This window comes from Pistacia vera, unplaced genomic scaffold (genome assembly GCF_008641045.1).
Source record: "Pistacia vera cultivar Batoury unplaced genomic scaffold, PisVer_v2 Contig873, whole genome shotgun sequence".
Taxonomy (NCBI): Eukaryota; Viridiplantae; Streptophyta; class Magnoliopsida; order Sapindales; family Anacardiaceae; genus Pistacia; species Pistacia vera.
The window spans coordinates 372609-395767 of NW_022196749.1; positions in this window are offsets into that span (position 1 = coordinate 372609).

Sequence of the window (23159 nt, forward strand, 5' to 3'; positions counted from 1 at the left end):
CATGCACCACCATTCGTTAGAGGATTTGTTCCATAGACACTGGGGTTACCATCCATATGGAATCCTCTGGTGGGTCAGTCCAGTGAACTTGCTGTGGTGTAATCGCCTACAACAAACACCCATGTGTTGCACCAGGTTGTCACCAAACAACCTTGACAAGTGAGATCAGTCACTGCCTTTCGACAGGGTCGTTCAACACTATGATAGCCTTACCGTATTATCTGTGCCCTTAGTTCAGAATAATACTGGGGCTACGGACGTTTCTAGAATGGCCACCATATGTGCTCATAGGGTTCTCACTATCAAGATTTGAAACACTTGATACCCTCGTCACGGCTCTACCATTCTAAGGACATATATCAATACATATTGCAATAATAATGATTTACGCGATATAGAATAAAATGCCTTTTATTGATTAATGAACATTATTACAAAGAGTCAATTCTACAATAATTGATTGGCTCTAGGGCATCTACTCTAACAAAATCTGCAATGAAGTCTGCCAATGCTTGGGACTTGACGGTAGTACGAGGCTAGTATGATATGTCAAACTCACTAAGCTCTACTGTATAGCTCTGGTTTGTGCAATATCTTCATGAGTGGAAATGAGGTAAGCACGACTATGGAGTGACACTTAAAGTACGGCCTAAGCTTCCTAGATGCATGGATGAGTGCGAGGGCCAGTTTCTCCACCTGACTATACCGTGTTTCTGCGTCGAGGAGTGACTTGCTTACATAGTAGACCGGTAGCTATTTCGCATCCTCTTCCTGGACTAACACTGCTGAGATTGCTATCTCTGAGACCGCCAGATAGGTGTAAAGCTTTTCCCCGTCCACAGGCTTGGAAAGGAGCGGAGGGGAGGTCAGGTACCTTTTCAGCTATTGCAAGGCTTCCTCGCAGGAGGGGGTCCACTCGAACTTGTTGGATTTCTTGAGTGCATGGAAGAAAAGGTGGCACTTGTCGACGAATCTGAATATGAAATGACTCAAGGCGGCTACTCGTCCTGCAACGCGCTGGACGTCTTTTATGCAAGTTGGGGATGGTATACTGAGGATCGCTCTGATCTGGTCAGGGTTGGCTTCTATCCCTCGTTGAGTTACCATATAGCCAAAGAATTTACCTGACAAGATGTCGAATGAGTATTTGCCCGGATTCAACTTCATGTTATACTTCCTTAGGACAGCGAACGCCTAGCTAAGGTGGCCAAAGTGCTATTCGGCTATCAGGGACTTGACTAGCATGTCGTCGATGTAAACCTCTATAGTGTCCCCGAGGTGTTCAGCAAACATCCTGTTGACTAGCCGCTGATAGGTAGCCCCGACGTTCTTCAGACCGAATGGCATCACTTTGTAACAGCAGGTTCCCCTATCTGTGATGAAGGTTGTCTTCTCTCGGTCGTCTGGGTGCATCAAGATTTGGTTGTAACCTGAGAAAGCACCCATGAAACTAAGGAGCTCGTGGCCTGCAGTCGCATCAACCATCATGTCGATATATGGGAGCGGGAAGGAATCCTTAGGGCACGCTTTGTTCAAGTCCGTGAAGTCGATGTAGACTCTCCACTTTCCGTTCTTTTTCTTTACAACCACGATGTTTTCCAACCATTCGGGGTAGTGGACCTCTCTGATCATACCGTTGCTCAGTAGCTTTTCAACCTCTTCATTGACGATCCAGTTGCACTCTGGTGCAAATTTCCTTCTCCTCTGCTTCACTGGCCAGTGATCTGAATCTACTTTGAGGTGGTAGACCATTGCCTCTAGACTAATTCCTATCATATCGGTGTGGGACCAGGCGAAACAGTCTTGGTTTTGTTTGAGGAATTCTATCAGCTTCTCTCTTGTCTCGGGCCTGAGGCGGGAACCTATCTGTGTCTTTCTCTTGGGGTCATCCGGGTGTATCTTCACTTCATCCAACTCTTCCATAGATGGTTGATCTGGCTTGGTCGGAGGGGTTGGATGGGGCTGTAATTGCTATAAAGCGTTACCCGTGCCCTTGAAGGCATTCTTGTAACAATCTCTGGAAGCTTTCGGGTCACCCTTGATTTCTCGTACTCCCCATTTGGTAGGAAACCTGATTGTTTGGTGGAAAGTGGATGGGACCGCTCGCATGTCATGGATCTAGGTTCGGCCCAAGATGACATTGTAGGGTGAATGACAGTCGATCACTAGAAAGACGGACTGTTTATTTACTCCACTAGCATAGATAGGAAGGATGATCTCTCCGATGGTGTACTTCTGCTCAGAACTGAAGCCAACCAGTAGGGTCGACCTTTTGTTGATGTTTTCTTCTTCTAGACCCATAGCCTTTACTACTGCAAGGAACAAAATGTTCGCTGATGACCCCCCGTCTATGAATACCCCCTTGACTAAGATGTTGGCAATCTAGAGGAAGACGACTAGAGCATCGTGATGAGGAGCGGCCAGGGTGACCGGCTCATCATCTTCAAACTAAATTACCTAATAGGAATGTAACCGAAAAGCCGGACGGATGGACTGGATCTCATGGTGGTTGTTGGCTCTAGCGTAGCGTTTGGCTGAGGAGTAGCTGACCCTACTGATTTCTGACCCTCCGGAGATAAGTGAACAGAATCCTTTCGATGTGGGCTCTCGCGGGGGTAGAGATGTTTCTTTAGTGCTTTTCTGGCTGATGGTATGTTTCCTTTTATCTGTCAGCAGATCTCAGAGGTGTCCCCTTTTTAATAATGCGACAACCTCCAAACGCAGGGCAATGCAGTCCAGGGTGTTATGTCCATGGTCGCTGTGGAACTCGCACCACTTGGTCGTGTCTCTCCTTGCTTCGGCATTGAGCTTACTTGACCACTTAACACTAGATCCCATTCCTTTCATGATCGCCACCACTTGGGCTGGTTCGACGTTGAGGTTGTATTCTGGTATTTTGTATCGGCTCGGTCCGACCCGTCTGTTGTCGGTTCTAGGTAGCTGCAAATCATATTGTGGTTGGCGATCATATGGTTTTCTTACTCTATTCTGGTTACGAGGAGGGGGCTAGTGACGGGGTTCAATTGATCTAAATTCTGGCCTTCTATCATTCCGCCTTGGGTCATACCTAGCGTATACTGCTCGATTCATCTCATGTTCCTCCCACCTTATCTGAATCACTGCTCTGGCCAATGCGTCATCCATCGTGTTGCAGCCAAGCTTCATCTGCTCTTTGTATAACTCTTCATCCGGGTGGAGACCCTTCCTGAAGGCATCTACAACTGTCTCGGGGTTACAAGAAGGGATGGAAATTTTCTCCTTATTGAATCTACTGACATACTCTCTCAGTGGCTCCCCCCTTCTCCGGTATACTCTGTATAGGTCAACCGATAGTTTCTCGAGATTTTTGCTGCTGGCGAACTGCTCTACAAAGGTGTCGGTGAGCTATGCGAACGAGTCGATGGAACCGTTCAGGAGATTTGTGTACCACTTAAGTGCTAGACTAGATAAGCTTGAACCGAAACTCTTACACATGTAGGCTTCCCTCAGCGCTTGGGGTATCGAAACAGTGAACATTCGCTGCTTGTACGAGGCTATGTGATCATATGGGTCAGTTGTGCAGTCATAGGGCTTCATGCTAGGGATAGTAAATTTGTGGGGCATGTCGGCTAGGGCAATCACATCTACAAAAGGCGAATCGGCATAGCAGTGGGGCCTACTCTTCTTGGTGGGGATCGGCATCCCTGGTATGCGCCTCATCACTGCCTCTACATCGGCCAGCCTCTTGGCCAGAATCTCTTCCATAGGAGAGGGTGATACCACTAAGTCATCTCGTTTGACTCAGTCAACCATTGCATTCGGCAAATTTTGTTGGGTCATCCCGCGAGGTGTTGCCTAATGGATCATTCCTTCATGTATCGCCTGGTAGCTTGGATCACCGTTCACTCCCCCCGGTTGGATGACTCCCATTGTAACTGATCGAGTGTTTCGCCCTACATGGATAGTCAGGGGGGTTGTTTGGTACTCGCTCGATCCATCGAGATGGATGGACTTCGAAGGGGATGGTTTGATGTGGGTGGTCGTTCGACCCGTGAGGGTGAGCCGAGCTGAATGGGTTTTGTGTAGGGATGGTTGACTGGAGGTGAGGTGGGATGGTTAGGATGGGTGGTTCTTGTTAAAGTGGGCTTTCTGTCGCTTGGACACCTTGATCTTGTGATGGTTCGGCCGAGCGGGGTTCTGCTGGCAAATCTTTTTCTCCATGGGTCAGGACCGAATTGTCAACCACCGATGAACATAGTTGACGCGACCTTTTATCTGAGGCCACGGGTCTGGGCTTTGGGGTTTGGAGAGGTTGCATAGATGGAAATGAGGCGCGAAATCGATTCGATGGTACTTGAGAAGGCAGAAGCTCAAGGTCATAAAACTAACTTACCTTCTCTTTCAGAGACTGGTTTTCGGCCCTGATGGAGACGTTTTCAGTCTGGATGGCAGTGTTCTCAGCTTCCAATGCAACCACCTTATCTGAATTCTACTGCATGAGGGCAGTCAGAGCTTCCAGTTTGGCCTCGAGGTCGGGGTTAACGTTGTCAGAATTGTCAGCCATGGAAAGTTCCTTTACGTAGCAAGGTTTGTTGAACTGAATGATTTCTAGAGTCCCCACGGTGGGCGCCAAACTGTAGATGTAAAAATCTACCTGTACGGAAAGAGGGATTGATCCCGTGAGGTTGAGGCCATTAGCGATCTACTATACCTACACACGTAAGAGAAACAAACGTGAAGTGACAGAAAACACCGGGGTGGTGTTTGCCGTAGGCACTCAGACGCTCAAGTTAACAAGATTGAAAGAGGCTAATTTAGTGAGGGCTAGGGAGTAGAGAGGTTACCAGAAGTCTAGTTGGTTACTGTGACTACAACTGTGATGTGAAGTTCTCAAGCTAGAACTCCAGGGTCTGAAGGTGTAGTATAATCTGCCTTGTGAGAGGGATGGCCTATGTTTAAATTGTGACTGTCTAGTCTCCCAATCCTGGTGGGATTGGGAGTTCTCTTAGCAATCCGTTTCCTCCAGGGATATATCCTTTGATCCGCTTATCTTGGCGTGCAAGGAAGTCCAAGTATGACTCTGACACAGACCTTGGAGGAGTTGGGGTTATAGTGGACTACTTTACCAGTGTTCGAATAGGAATGTGATATGTAGGTGACCATGGGCTCTGAATTCATTCATAGATCTAGGAAGTGAACTGGGACTAGGAGGCTTGCGTCTAGACGGTTTGGGCCGACTGTACCTCGTATCAAATGGACCTAATCCGGTGAGTTTTGGATTGGGCCGCATCGGGATTGGGCCTGGTCTTTTCCTCATTGTCAAACTCGTTTTCCCATTTGGGCCAAGGACGATTTTTGGCCCTAACAGGTGGTATAACTGAAAATTGTTCCTTGAAAAAATAAATGTCCCCGATTGGTAATATCTCTATTTTTTTCTTTAAGTTCTTAAGAATCCAATTCTTTTCATGCTTTCTCATACACATTGCCCCTTGAAAATAGGTTAATCAATTAGTAAATTCGACAGTATTTACTCAGAATTCTCTCATAGGCAAGTATATCAATTCAATGGTGCCTTATATATATATATAAGAGACAGGTTAAGGGTTAATAATAAACTTATTTTTGGCAATTTTTGCATTTTTTTTATGCATTTAGCTAATAGTGTTACAAAATTGTAAAAGACAATAATACACTTACAACCCATCTCACAAACTTTCTCTCACAACCCCGACGTGGCAACTCGCAATTGGTTAGCTCACAAATGAGTCCTGTCTGTCCAATTGCAAGCTGTCGCATCGAGATTATAAGAGAAAGTTTATAAAATTGGGTTGTAAGCCAATCTTTGTTCAATTGTAAAACAGGTTTATAGCTCATATTACACATCTTGAATGTATTTAGAAGCCAAAATTAAAGTAATTTCTTAGAATTAGGGAGGTAAAAACCCTAGGCCCCGGGCCAGGCACGCCCGGGCTTGGAGCCTAAGTTTAGTTGATATAAAGAGAGGTTTTTTTTTTTTAATTTTACTTTACAAGTGGGCCTGGAGTAATTTCATAGGGTTTTATTTGTAATTTTAAATTATATTGTTGTATGTTGAATGCAATATATGGGCTTTTTGAAACTTTTTGGGGCTAACAAACTTTTAGGGGGTTCTATGTAATTTTCTTAGGGTTATTTGTAATTTTACGAAATTTATATAATATGCCCGGGCCCAGTTGGGGGGCGACTTTCCTGGAAGATGCTAGGCCCAACCCGGGTATACATCATATTTTACTTGTAATTTATGAATTCTTGGTTAAAATAAAAATTTTAAGGTTCTTATTTATAATTGATGATTAAACTTTAAAGTATCCAAAATTATTTTTAGTTTATTTTTATTTAATATTTAAATATGAGTTCAAATTAGTAATTAAATATTTTTATATTTTAATAAAAATATTTCATGGCATTTTTGTATTTATGAAATTAGGCCTTTGGGCTGGATCAAAGAGCAAATTGGGCTCGTTAGTTGTCTAATAGCCCTCTTGGCTTCAACATATTAGTAGAATAGTAATGTTATTTAAACCCTTTCAAATCTTTTGTAAGCTTCAATATTCATAAAATCTAATAGAAACATTAATTTAAAATTATATTATATTATTTTTAAACTACCCATGTTTAGAGTGTTTCTTTTTCCAAAACTTTATTAGCTTTTATAGAAAGCTTTCTTTTTGACAATGATATATATATACAATAAAACCTCTCTATAGTTATAATGGTGGGACTAATTAATTTTATTACTATGAGGAGGTTATAACTTAATAAAGGTGTAGTTAAAAAAATTTCTTATTTCATAATTCATATTTTAGTAGTATAATATTAGAATTTCAATTCATGTTTTAATAATATTAGGGTTTCAATTTAAGGTTTAAATTGCCTACTTTTGAAATATATAAAAAATTTTGTTTTGAAACCAACAAAGATAATTATACTTGATGGAATTGTAAATGCAGTTGCTGTATGGCAACTGATGTGAAACCACAGATAATTGTCAATTGTTTTAAGCATTATAAAATTAGGACCCCCGATGTCGATGAATTGCAAGTTACAAATGAAGTGAATGAGAAGAATCAAAAAGTCATTCTAGAATTGAGTGATCAGATTCGACAATTTCACTATACTAATCGAATGAATATTTATGTCTTCCTTAATCATCCAAATGAGTAACAAGTCATGTATGTTTTAACAAAATAAGAAATTATTTCTACAATTAAACAAGAAGAGAAATGAAATAATTATGAGGATGATAGTATGGAAATATAAAAAGTTTTATGCCAAGAAGTTAGAAATGTTTTGGCTCTAACAAGAAAATGTTCATGCTAGCAAGTAATGTATCCGCAAGTTAAAAGATGTAGTAACAACTTTAAAGCATAAATTATTGTGCCAAATAACTTCAGATAAATATTTTATTTTATCTTAAACTTTTAATGTAATATATCATATTTTTTTTTTTGTAATATACAGATAATTATTACTATGTAAAGGCAACTTTTCTTAAGACGGGAGTTAAAAAAATTATAACTTATTAAACGTGGAGTCTATTCTTATATAAAGTATCATATATATATATATATATATAATAATATATATATATATATTGGATTGTCTATTCAACAAACAACTAATGGCACATAAAGCTTTCCCTGTGTCATGTCAGATTTTTTTTAAGTTTTTGGGTTTTTATCATGCCCATCTCATTGTTTGAATTAAAGATAAATACGATTGGGGGTTAATTATAAAGAGTTCTAAAATTTAGAAACGGAAAGCTTAAAATGGGTAATTTGGGAATAAAAAAATAATAAGGTTAAATTATTTCTTTAAATAAATTAACATAATTTGTTTACCAAGATTTTTTATAAGGCTTAAATAACATGGATAATGCTATATTTACACCACTTTTTGCACCATTTTCATTACACCATGATGTGGCATATGTCATAATACACAAATTTTTAATTATTTTTTTTTAATATTATAATAGAATTTATGTGGTTATGACATAGGCCACATCATGATATATGAAAATAGTGTAAAAGAGTGAGGTAAATGTAACATTATTCAAATATATTACTCTAATATAAAACTTTTTCCCTTGAATAGTTTAGCTTAGCTTTTTTCGATATTTAAATAGTTTGATTCTCACCAAAGCCTTTGTATTCCAAATTCTTTTTTTGATTTACTTCATGCCATGTTTACTATTATCTTATGTCAGAATATCACTAAATGACAGATATCTGCGTGTCTTCATTGCCTGAAAATAAAATTTTAACACTATCTTTTAAGGTATAACTAATAATTAATTTACCTTTCTAAATAAATTATGGTCGATAGTTGAATTTATTATAGAATTTTAATAATTCAAGTATTTTTTTAATACATTATACTTTAAAAAATCAATATCATAATTTTATAGATTTATTTCATTTTTCCAAATCCCTTATATTGAACTCATTCGTTTCGTTTAGAAAGTATTAAGAAACCCTTTGAAATTATCAAAAACCTGTTTAATAAAATTAAAAACCCCTTTGAAAAATCAACATCTTCTTACAAAGTGTAAAAGCCCCTGGTAAGAGGGTATCTAATACCTTGTAAGCAAAGTAAATGAGTTTATACTTAACAATCTCATAGAAGAGAAAATGAAATAAACTCTAATTATTTGTATGTCTCAAAAGATGTAGGTAAATCAGTCGTCACATTCTTTTGAATAAAAAGTTAGATATATTTTTTAATTTTAATTTACTTACTTCTTTTATGCTGTGATGATAATTTAATTTGAGTTAAAAATTTATATTGAATCGGAAGACATGAATGGTTCAAATTTGAACTCAAGCTTAGTTTAAATACCCTAACTGTTATTTATTTATTTGTTACAATGAAGTATTGTTGTACCCTTGGATTGTAGTCAAGGGTTTAATGGTGTCCCTTGTGTCATAATTAATTGCAGCAATAAGCAGGCCAATAAGATTGCAATTCATATATATAATCATAAAATACACGTTGTTTATATTATTATGAATACCAACTGGAAGCAATCTATCAAATTACTATCCGATTTCACTTCTGTTTAAGTTTGGAAAAAAGAAAAAAAAGAACTCCAGGAAACAGCGGCAGAAAGCATAGGTTTACAATATTTATATTGTTTGGTTTGCATTTTGGATCGTGAAAGGGAGTGGCATTGGTATGTGGGGATTAGTTTGGCACGACAACATTAAAACTGTTGGGATCCGAAAGGTCGGCAACCATATAGGAGCACTTTACAGCTTGCAATTGCCATTAAAATAGCACGATTTCAAAAGATCCTCGTACCGTTTATGTAATTTTAAATAATAAGAGGCATTGATCCTTTTATATTTCAAATTGAAACTTGGAATTTAAGCATATTCACATGATCAATGCAATAAAACATACATAATATTTGATGAAATTTTTAACATGACCAATTGAATGGCGAAAAAAAAAAATCCTAGCTAGCTTGAACATTAATCAACGTAAAATTTACTTCGTAAAATGTTCATTGTTGATTGATTGATTGAATATAAAACTGAAAAATATACTGATAGTTTAACATGATATATACATATCTTACTATATATAAATATAAATCACATCTTATGTCACCATTGTGGTAACTTCAACATTATATCCAAACAAAGATCTAATGTGAGTGGTCTACCAGACATATAATAGATGTAGCCATAAATAAAATCCACAGATGTCCTCATATGAATTTAGGTTAGAAGTCTATTGCAATATTATAATATATATATATATAGGATGATCAGGATGTCCAGATCAGCTTACGTGCATCTCAATTAATCCTTTGACCAGTGGCGGATCCAGAAATTTCTACTAGGGTGGGCCAAAGTAAAAATTAATTATACATTAATACTTTGTCCATATATTTTGTATGGTGGGCCAAATATATAAATTATACTATTAATATTTTAAAAAAAATGAGAGTGGCCATGGCCCCCCAAAATGTGGCTGGATCTGCCCTGCTTGAAACCTTAAAACTATCATCGAGTAAGAGTTTCTGGTGACTACTGCTTTATCACTTAAAGAGAAACTCTTGCCAAAAAATTTGAGTAATACACCTAAAGCCCTATCAAATCACTCGATCACCCAGGGTAGTTAACTCAAATATTATGTTGAATCTCAACCTATTACCTAAACTTTTAAGTAATCATAATAATTTTGAGTGATATCTACAATTAGTTTGGGCTATAATATTTATTGTATCAATCACGTATAGATAACTAATATTTCGTCTTGCTTCATTTTCTTGCTCTCAAATCAAGATAAATTAATTAATTAATGACCTGCAGTTGGTAGCTATTGCCTAGTGCAAGAGATGAGTGGGTTAAAAAGCACCAAATTGGATCTGATGGTAAGAAAAGAAAGTTATCTTCTCTAGCTAGCTCGCCTGTGCTAGAAATATAAGAAGAAAGCCCTAAGGCAAAAGCTTATAGACTTATGAATCATGGCGGTGGAAGAGTGCTATGACAGCTAAGATTCTCCTCTTAGAAAGGGACCATTTCATTGGAAAAACGACTGCCAAGATTATTTATTAAAATGAATATATGATTTAGTTAAATGACAATTCTTTTGGTTAAGATATATCAGGAGATAATATAAATAAATATGGGCAGTCTCTTTTGTACTTGGTCAATGGTTATCCATAATTTCTCGATGATTGACACTTGGCAAAACCACGTTTAACCTAAACAGGGTTTTTAAATTTAATCCTAGGACTAGCTGATTCAAGGAAACATCGCATCTTCATTGGATAAGGATAGTGCAGGGAATCAGGATCACGTGGGCAGTAGCCAATTAGAAGTTGGACTCTGACACATTTTCCCTTATTTTATTTCTACAAAAGACTCACGCGACGGCGGAAGTAGGGGACTGACTCAACAACAACCCAAACTTCTGTATTTTTTTATTTTTATAGATAATTAACATCCGTGCATCGAGGACGACCATTTTAATAACACAAATTTAAAAATACTGATAGCATTAGCTTTATCTGGCGGATAAAGATATATGTATATAATGATTGAACTTCTCTTTCAAGTAGTGAACTCGTAATTAAGTTGACGTTGTGTTGAATTTGAATATATTGTGAGATTTAGACGTTAACGTAAATTTATATGATATTTTGGATTGGATGAAGGTTATGGGTTGAATACAATTTACAAAACACAATCACATAAAACATATCCCAGTTGAGTTATCAAATGAATAAAAGCCTGCATATATGAAATCACGCCTAGTGGTGGAGTACGATAATCAGAGTTTCTTGTAAAAACTTGTGCACTTGAAGTTCAAGCATTTGTTCAAGTGGTACATGCCCCAAAAGCCCTTGACTGGATGTATCCGTAAACGCGAGCAGATTTTCAAAGAAAATTCACTCCTATTATAATAAAACATTTCATAAAGCTCTTTTTCCCTCTATTTAGTTGGATTTATATCATTTTCTCTTTGTCCTAGACAACTTAATCAAGTTAAGACTCAAGGAATCCATGAAAACATTTCATATTTTACCTTTCACTGACATCAAAAGTCCGTGTTATCTACTCAAAGAATGTGGATGAGACTTGGCTTAAATTTAAAACACTAGTATTTAAACTTAATTAAAGAGTAAATCTTGAAAATTTAACATACTGAACCACGGAGCTTAAATGCAACATTCCAGCCATCTACTGCCTAAAGCCTACAGGTTGCAACAATTGTCACAGTAAGTCAGGAACCTGCACAATACAATTGTCCAGTAAGTCAGCCATCTACTGAGAAGTGGTACAGAGCAAGAAGATAGACTGTACAAATTATTAATTAACTTTAGTAACTTGATAGCTTTGCACGGGGTAATTACACAAAACCGTCATAGGTTTTGTAAAAAGATTATTCACATTAACCCCTTGAGGTATTAAATTCTCCTACTATTAAATTTTAGTTATTAAATTAAACAATAAAATGGTAACTTAATAATATTTATTAACTCAAAATAGTAAAAATTTAAATAGCTCGTCAATGTTCATTAACACTAAGAAAATTTTGTTATTTCAAAAATCTCAAAAAAAAATTTGTTATCTTATCATACTTTAGAGGATCTTGTCTAACTAAAGCATACAAATATCAGTGGGTTTGAAAAATTGAACCCTAATCCCTATTCAGTCCAAATCGATTATAATTTCAAATAAAATATGAATAAAGTTGAATATACATCGAAGTTAGATTGGACCTCTTGCAAAAGGCTGAATTCGACCTTCCATAACCATGAGAGCCAGATCTAGCCTCATCTCTAACATCCATTAATGTTAATGGAAAAAACTAAGGGCATGAGGGTTAAATCTGCATTTCCAGAATTAGCATTTTGATTGGCAAAACATGTGATGGTTGAAATTTACTGGGCATTGCAAGAGTATATCATGAAAATTTACTGTTCCTGATCAATTATATTATATATATATAATTATATTATATATCTATATATATATAATATATATACATAGCTTTGCAATTTCATTTTGGAAAGCCCTCCTCATCGTCTAACTAATTATATGAAAGCATTTTTAATGACACGGCTCATGATATATGACAATTTTCCCAAACAATAACATTGCTCTTGCCAAAACCTATAAATCCCATGTGATGTGTTATCACATGTGACATTGATATGTAAATTAAGTTATGATGCATTGAGTGATATGTCAATACTCATATCATGGTAAATTATTTAGGATGTGAAATTTGGGATATTAGTCGGAGATGAGTAGTACTCTTTTCTCAAATGTTAATAGAAATTCTTTAATGCACATAACATTGATTTGAATGATCATAAATAGTACTCTCCAGCAAAGATCACTATGATGCTAAGTATGAAATCGAAATTCTGATTTTATTTTATGTTTGATTAGGAAAAATTTAATTACCTTTTATTCATTGGACAAATTTGAATAATATTACACTTTCTAAATGAAATCCCAAATGTTGACCACTTTGTTAGAGTTGTTGAATATTTCAACATTAATGAGCCACACAGACGTATTTGGGGATCCTGTTAACCAGTCAATAGTGGGAGCTCCGCTCCCCGGTGAGTGGGCTTTTTCTATATGTAACCGTTGAAGGATTTTTTAAAATTATTAATTCTTTATTGTGTTTGGACTTAGAAATAAGAATCCTTGTTCTACTAGATTTTAGTCTTTTAAATTTAGTATATAAATACATTTTTCTCTTATAATGAGTGATAGCAAATTATAGGACAAATTACTTCATCATAAACGAGAGAGGTGAGGTGGTATTGAAATAATATTTACTCTACTGGACGTAGCCTGTTAATTTGGTGAATCAGGTTAAATTACGTGTATCTCCTCTTTTGTTTTACTATTTGTGATTTGTATGTTTTTTTCTGTTATTTTGGTTTCGCATCTCTCTATTTCGTCCACACTCTACCACTGAGCTATTAAGGAATGGCAGTTATCCTATCCTAAATGATGGATCGTCTTATGTGACTTTAATGTGTAAATTAAGAGTTGAGCTGAAATATCATGAAAAAATTCGGATTCCAATTTGGGAAGTGTAGTATTAGTCGACAAAATTAAGTTAGATGTTCTTCTTCCATAATAATCCCTTCGCAGTTTCAGTACCTAACATTTAATCTTTTAATAAAATGATAACTGAATATCACATTAATAGTACCATTATCCAATGAATTTATGTTATTCATATTTTTTTGTTTTTTGTTTTTGTTTCTCTCATTGTTTTTTACATTAAATCTGATTTTTAATTCTTAAATACAATAATTACTTGACATACATGTATTGACTTATGGTACCACATTTTCACAACTTCTTTTACCAGTTGCAACTCTTAGAAAGGGACCATTTCATTGGAAAAACGACTGCCAAGATTATTTATTAAAATGAATATATGATTTAGTTAAATGACAATTCTTTTGGTTAAGATATATCAGGAGATAAATAAATAAATATGGGCAGTCTCTTTTGTACTTGGTCAATGGTTATCCATAATTTCTCGATGATTGACACTTGGCAAAACCACGTTAACCTAAACAGGGGTTTTTAATTTAATCTAGGACTAGTGATTCAAGGAAACATCGCATTTCATTGGAAAGGGATAGTGCAGGGAATCAGGATCACGTGGGCAGTAGCCAATTAGAAGTTGGACTCTGACAACTTTTCCCTTATTTTATTTTACAAAAAGACTCACGCGACGGCGGAAGTAGGGGGACTGACTCAACAACAAACCAGAACTCTTCTGTTATTTTTAATTTATATGATAATAGTACATCCGTGCATCGGGACGACCATTTTAATAACACAAATTTAAAAATACTGATACATAGCTTATTCATGGCGATAAAAGATATAGTATATAATGATTGAACTCTCTTTCAAGTAAGTGAACCTCTGTAATAGGACGTTGTGTTGAATTTGAATAATATTGTGAGATTGACGTTAACGTTAAAATTTATATGTTTTGGATTGGAGTGAAGGTTATGGGTTGAATACAATTTAAAAAAACACAATCACATAAAACATATCCCAGTTGAGTTATCAAAATGAATAAAAGCTGCATATATGAAATCACGCCTAGTGGTGGAGTACGAAATATCAGAGTTTCTTGTAAAAACTTGTGCACTTGAAGTTCAAGCATTTGTTCAAGTGGTACATGCCCCTAAAGCCTGACTGGATGTATCCGTAAACGCGAGCAGATTTTCAAAGAAAATTCACACTCCTATTATATAAAAGCATTTCATAAAGCTCTTTATTTTCCCTCTATTTAGTTGGATTTATATCATTTTCTCTTTGTCCTAGACAACTTAATCAAGTTAAGACTCAAGGAATCCATGAAAACATTTCATTTACCTTTCACTGACATTCAAAAAGTCCGTGTTTATCTACTCAAAGAATGTGGATGAGACTTTGGCTTAAATTTAAAACACTAGTATAAACTATAAAAAGAGTAAATCTTGAAAAATTTAACTACTGAACCACGGAGCTTAAAGCAACATTCAGCCATCTACGCCTAAAGCACAGGTTGCAACAATGTCACAGTAAGTCAGGAACCTGCACAATACAATGTCACCAAGTCAGCCATCTACTGAGAAGTGGTACAGAGCAAGAAGATAGACTGTATACAAATTATTAATTAAACTTTAGTAACTTGATAGCTTTGCACGGGGTAATTACACAAAACCGTCAGGTTTTGTAAAAGAGTTATTCACATTAACCCCTTGAGGTATAATTCTCCTACTATTAAATTTTAGTTATTAAATTAAACAATAAATGGTAACTTAATAATATTTATTAACTCAAAATAGTAAAAATTTAAAAGCTCGTCAATGTCATTAACACTAAGAAAATTTTTGTTATTTCAAAAATCTCAAAAAAAAATTTGTTATCTTATCATACTTTAGAGGATTGTTAACTAAAGCAATACAAAATATCAGTGGGTTTGAAAAATTGAACCTAATCCCTATTCGTCCAAATCGATTAATAATTTCAAATAAAATATGAAAATAAGTTGAAATAGACATTCGAAGTTAGATTGGACCTCTTGCAAAAGGCTGAATTCGAACTTCCCATAACCATGAGAGCCAGATCTAGCCTCATTCTAGACATCCCTAATGTTAATGGGAAAAAACTAGGGCATGAGGTTAAATCTGCATTTCCAGAATTACATTTGATTGGCAAAACATGTGATGGTTGAATTTACTGGGCATTGACAGAGTATATCATGGAAAATTTACTGCTTCATATATATATATAATATATAATATATATATATAATAATATATATATATATATATCATATATAATTTAAATAGTTTGATTCTCACCAAAGCCTTTGTATTCCAAATTCTTTTTTTCATTTACTTCATGCCATGTATTACTATTATCTTATGTCAGAATATCACATAAATAAGCAGATAATCTGCGTGTCTTCATTGGCTGAAAATTAAAATATTTAACACTATCTTTTAAGAGTAATAACTAATAATTAATTTACCTTTCTAAATAAATTATGGTCAGATAGTTGAATTTATTATAAGAATTTTAATAATTCAAGTAACTTTTTAATACATTATACTTTAAAAAATCAAATATCATAATTTTATAAGATTTATTTCATTTTTCCAAATCCCTTATATTGAACTCATTCGTTTCGTTTAGAAAGTATTAAGAAACCCTTTGAAAATTATCAAAAACCTGTTTAATAAAATATTAAAAACCCCTTTGAAAATATCAAACATCTTCTTACAAAAGTGTAAAAGCCCCTCGGTAAGAGGGTATCTAATACCTTGTAAGCAAAGTAAATGAGTTATATACTTAACAATCTCATAGAAGAGAAAATGAAATAAACTCTAATTATTTGTATGTCTCAAAAGATGTAGGTAAATCAGTCGTCACATTCTTTTGAATACAAAGTTAAATATATTGTTTTAATTGTAATATTACTTACTTCTTTTATGCTTGTGATGATTAATTTAATTTGAGTTAAAAAAATTTATATATTGAATCGGAAGATATGAATGGTTCAAATTTGAACTCAAGCTTAGTGAAAATACCCTAACATGTTATTTATTTATTTGTTACAATGAAGTAGTTTGTACCCTTGGATTGTAGTCAAGGGTTTAAACATGGTCTCCTTGATCATAATTTAATTGCAGCAATAAGCAGGCCAATAAGATTGCAATTCATATATATTAATCATAAAATACACGTTGTATTATATATTATTATGAATACCAGACTGGAAGCAATCTAATCAAATTACTATCCGATTTCACTTTCTGTTTAAGTTTGGAAAAAAGATAAAAAAGAACTTCAGGAAACAATGGCAGAAAGCATAGGTTTACAATATTTATATTGTTTGGTTTGCATTTTGGATCGTGAAAGGGAGTGGCAATTGGTATGTGGGGATTAGTTTGGCACGACAACATTAAAACTGTTGGGATCCGAAAGGTCGGCAACCATAATAGGAGCACTTTACAGCTTGCAATTGCCATTAAAATATAGCACGATTTCAAAAGATCCTCGTACCGTTTATATAATTTTAAATAAAATATAGAGGCATTGATCCTTTTATATTTTCAAATTGAAACTTGGAATTTAAAGCATATTCACATGATCAATGCAACAATATCAATAATATTTGATGAAGATTTTTAACATGACCAATTGAAATGGCGAAAAAAAAAAAATCCTAGCTAGCTTGAACATTAATCAACGTAAAATTTACTTCGTAAAATGTTACATTGTTGATTGATTGATTGAATATAAAACTGAAAAATATACTGATAAGTTATAACATGATATATACATATCTTATACTATATATAAATATAAATCACATCTTATGTCACCAATTGTGGTAACTTCAACATTATATCCAAATCAAAGATCTAATGTGAGTGGTCTACCAGACATATAAATATAGATGTTGAGCTCATAAATAAAATCCAACAGATGTCCTCATATGAATTTAGGTTAGGAAGTCTATTGCAATTATATATATATATATATATATATGGATGATCAGGAGTGTCCAGATCAGCTTACGTGCATCTCAATTAATCCTTTGGAACCAGTGGCGGATCCAGAAATTTCTACTAGGGTGGGCCAAAGTAAAAATTAATTATACATTAATACTTTTGTCCATTAATATTTTTGTTAGGGTGGGCCAAAATATATAAATTATACATATTAATATTTTTAAAAAAAAATTGAGAGTGGGCCATGGCCCACCCAAAATGTGGCTGGATCTGCCCCTGCTTGAAACCTTAAAACTATCAATCGAGTAAGAGTTCTGGTGACTACTGCTATTATCACTTAAAGAGAAACTCTTGCTCAAAAAAATTTGAGTAATACACCTAAGAGTCCCTATCAAATCACTCGATCACCCAGAGGTAGTTAACTCAAATATTAATGTTGAATCTCAACCTATTAACCTAAACTTTTAAGTAATCATAATAATTTTTGAGTGAGATATCTACAATTAGTTTGGGCTATAATATTTGATTGTATCAATCACGTATAGATAACTAAATATTTCGTCTTGCTTCATTTTCTTGCTCTCAAATCAAGATAAATTAAATTAAATTAATGACCTGCAGTTGGTAGCTATTGCCTAGTGCAAGAGATGAGTGGGTTTAAAAAGCACCAAATTGGATCTGATGGTAAGAAAAGAAAGTTATCTTCTCTAGCTAGCTCGCCTGTGCTAGAAATATAAGAAAGAAAGCCCTAAGGCAAAAGCTTATAGACTTATGAATCATGGCGGTGGAAGAGTGCTATGACAGCTAAGATTCTCCTCTTAGAAAGGGACCATTTCATTGGAAAAACGACTGCCAAGATTATTTATTAAAATGAATATATGATTTAGTTAAATGACAATTCTTTTTGGTTAAGATATATCAGAAGATAATATAAATAAATATGGGCAGTCTCTTTTGTACTTGGTCAATGGTTATCCATAATTTCTCGATGATTGACACTTGGCAAAACCACGTTGTTAGAGGCATGGATTTTATATTTTTTTTAAAACCTAAACAGGGGTTTTTAAATTTAATCCTAGGACTAGTTGATTCAAGGAAACATCGCATCTTCATTGGATAAGGGATAGTGCAGGGAATCAGGATCACGTGGGCAGTAGCCAATTAGAAGTTGGACTCTGACACACTTTTCCCTTATTTTATTTCTACAAAAAGACTCACGCGACGGCGGAAGTAGGGGGACTGACTCAACAACAAACCCGAAACTCTTCTGTATTGTTTTTAATTTATATGATAATAGTACATCCGTGCATCGAGGACGACCATTTTAATAACACAAATTTTAAAAATACTGATAGCATTAGCTTATTCATGGCGGATAAAAGATATATGTATATAATGATTGAACTTCTCTTTCAAGTAAGTGAACTCTCGTAATTAAGTTGACGTTGTGTTGAATTTGAATAATATTGTGAGATTTAGACGTTAACGTTAAAATTTTATATGATATTTTGGATTGGAGTGAAGGTTATGGGTTGAATAACAATTTACAAAAACACAATCACATAAAACATATCCCAGTTGAGTTATCAAAATGAATAAAAGCCTGCATATATGAAATCACGCCTAGTGGTGGAGTACGAAATATCAGAGTTTCTTGTAAAAACTTGTGCACTTGAAGTTCAAGCATTTGTTCAAGTTGTTACATGCCCCTCGAAGCCCTTGACTGGATGTATCCGTAAACGTGAGCAGATTTTCAAAGAAAATTCAAACTCCTATTATATAAAAAGCATTTCATAAAGCTCTTTATTTTCCCTCTATTTAGTCGAATTTATATCATTTTCTCTTTTTCCTAGACAACTTAATCAAGTTAAGACTCAAGGAATCCATGAAAACATTTCATATTTTACCTTTCACTGACATTCAAAAAGTCCGTGTTTATCTACTCAAAGAATGTGGATGAGATTTTGGCTTAAATTTAAAACACTAGTATTTAAACTTAATTAAAAAGAGTAAATCTTGAAAAATTTAACATACTGAACCACGGAGCTTAAATGCAACATTCCAGCCATCTACTGCCTAAAGCCTACAGGTTGCAACAATTGTCACAGTAAGTCAGGAACCTGCACAATACAATTGTCACAGTAAGTCAGCCATCTACTGAGAAGTGGTACAGAGCAAGAAGATAGACTGTATACAAATTATTAATTAAACTTTGGTAACTTGATAGCTTTGCACGGGTTAATTACACAAAACCGTCATAGGTTTTGTAAAAGAGTTATTCACATTAACCCCTTGAGGTATTAAATTCTCCTACTATTAAATTTTAGTTATTAAATTAAACAATAAAATGGTAACTTAATAATATTTATTAACTCAAAATAGTAAAAATTTAAATAGCTCGTCAACTGTTCATTAACACTAAGAAAATTTTTGTTATTTCAAAAATCTCAAAAAAAAATTTGTTATCTTATCATACTTTAGAGGATCTATGTCTAACTAAAGCAATACAAAATATCAGTGGGTTTGAAAAATTGAACCCTAATCCCTATTCAGTCCAAATCGATTAATAAATTTCAAATAAAATATGAAATAAAGTTGAAATAGACATGTCGAAGTTAGATTGGACCTCTTGCAAAAGGCTGAATTCGACCTTCCCATAACCATGAGAGCCAGATCTAGCCTCATCTCTAGACATCCATTAATGTTAATGGAAAAAAAAACTTAGGGCATGAGGGTTAAATCTGCATTTCCAGAATTAGCATTTTGATTGGCAAAACATGTGATGGTTGAAATTTACTGGGCATTGCAAGAGTATATCATGGAAAATTTACTGTTCCTGATCATATATATATATATATATATATAGCTTTGGCAATTTCATTTGGAAAGCCCTCCTCATCTCTATAACTAATTATATGAAAGCATTTTTAATGACACGGCTCTATGATATATGACAATTTTCCCAAACAATACATTGCTCTGCCAAAACTATAAATCCCATGTGATGTGTTATCACATGTGACATTGATATGTAAATTAAGTTATGATGCATTGATGAATGTCAATACTCATATCATGGTAAATTATTAGGATGTGAAATTTGGGATATTAGTCGGAGATGAGTAGTACTCTTTTCTCAAATGTTAATAGAAATTCTTTAATGCACTAACATTGATTGAATGATCATAAATAGTACTCTCCAGCAAAGACACTATGATGCTAAGTATGAAATCGAAATTCTGATTTTATTTATGTTTGATTAGGAAAATTTAATTACCTTTTTTCATATAAAATTTGAATAATATTACACTTTCTAAATGAAATCCCAAATGTTGACCACTTTGTTAGAGTTGTGGAATATTTCAACATTAATGGGCCACACAGACGTATTGGGGATCCGTTAACCGTCAATGTGGGAGCTCCGCTCCCGGTGAGTGGGCTTTTTCTATATGTAACCTAAAGGATTTTTTAATTATTAATTCTTATTGTGTTTGACTTAGAATAAGAATCTTGTCTACTAGATTTAGTCTTTTAATTAGTATATAAATACATTTTCTCTATAATGAGTGATAACAATTTAGGGCAAATTACTTCACTAAACGAGAGAGGTGAGTGGTATTGAAATAATATTTACTCTCTGGACGTAGCCTGTTAATTGGGTGAACAGGTAAATTGCGGTATCTCCTCTTTTGTTTTACTATTGTTTTTGTATGTTTTTTTCTGTTATTTTGGTTTCGCATCTCTCTATTTCGTCCATACTCACCACTAAGCTATTAAGGAATAGCTTTCCTATCCTAAATGATGGATCGTCTTATGTGACTTTAATGTGTAAATTAAGAGTTGACTGAAATATCATGAAAAAATTCGGATTCCATTGGAAAGTGTAGTATTAGTCGACAAAATTAAGTTAGATGTTCTTCTTCCATAATAATCCCTTCGCAGTTTCAGTACCTAACATTTAATCTTTTAATAAAATGATAACTGAATATCACATTAATAGTACCATTATCCAATGAATTTATGTTATTCATATTTTTTTGTTTTTTGTTTTTGTTTCTCTCATTGTTTTTTACATTAAATCTGATTTTTAATTCTTAAATACAATAATTACTTGACATACATGTATTGACTTATGGTACCACATTTTCACAACTTCTTTTACCAGTTGCAAAAAAATGATATGAAGAAAATTAACCGACATGGGTACATGAACTTTTACTTTGGATTTATTGAACATATACTTTGAAAATTTGTATTACAGAATAAGAACCATCAATGATTCAATCTATATTGTTAGGAATGAACTATTATAATTTTTTTTTTCTGTATCTTGACAACTCACTTAAATATAATTTGTCTGACACTATACGCTAAAAATAATATCTCATCATCACCTACCAACTTAGACATTTAAAAAATAGAATTGAAATTGTCAAAATATATATTTCCAAACTTTGTAAATAGTATATTCCATTTTGAATTTAATAATCAAAACCAATAGTTGAGATCCTATGGTACAGCGGTAATATTCTCTCAACTGAGTGGGTATCACTAAATCAAAACTTCCCATATATATATATATATATATATATATATATCAGTAAAGACAAGTAAATAAACTTGGAAAGTAAACGAAACACATGCATGCAGAATATGCTATCTTATCATGATGTTCTTTTGAAAAACGATGATTCGATATTGATTCATTCATATTTAAAATAAATAAATAAATAGTAAGTGGGATTTAATTCTTTGAAGTAGTGGAAACTCTGTGGAAAGGGTGAGTAAAATCTTGGTATAACCAATAAAGTTTATAAACAATTTTCTACCTTTTGTTATTGTTTTGTCTTGTTTTTCACTTCTCTAATGGAATTTTAGATGGGGTTGATGATTGACAGTTGCAACTTCTTTCAACAAACTAGATAGAAAGAGAAGAGAACTCACTATTCAGCCTTTTTATGTTAGGGTTGCGTGCGCACGCCTCAATTTCCTATTTTGGAAACCTTAATGAAACAAATATATAAATAAAATAAAAACCACTTTTGTGAATAGTAAATGAAGTTGCAAACCCCACTTGCATACATGGAGTTGTATAGATATTAGAGAATGCAAATGCTCATTTAAGCTTTTGAGTTTAATGTCTCATATTTTGCACATCAATCTACTGTAATTGAATCCACATAACAGGTGAGAAAGCTATTAGAGTGTAAAATCCCTACTTACTAATTTAACTTTTGAGTCAAATTTTAGTACTTCACATTTTCATTGAGTCTTGGTAAGAATAGGTCCTTTCGTAGAGTATCTAACCCAACTAACGTCAATGTCATGTCTTTTCGGAAAACTAAATGATGTAATTGCATGTGTGTATGCTTCCACGTTGAAATCAAAAGTTGCACAGGCAGCCGTTGAAATCAAAAGTTGCAAATGTAGTGATAACTTTTTAAAGATTCTCTACTATTTATATGACGAGATAAATATTCCCTGTATCAATTTAACAAAGCGTTTTCTATCTAGTGCCATATATTTAATTAATCAACCCTTAATGGTGGCAATAGTTTCATGGCCACAAGGGAATTCAACCTTTAATCAAATCTAAAATCTTATGTATATTTTGATAACCAATTTG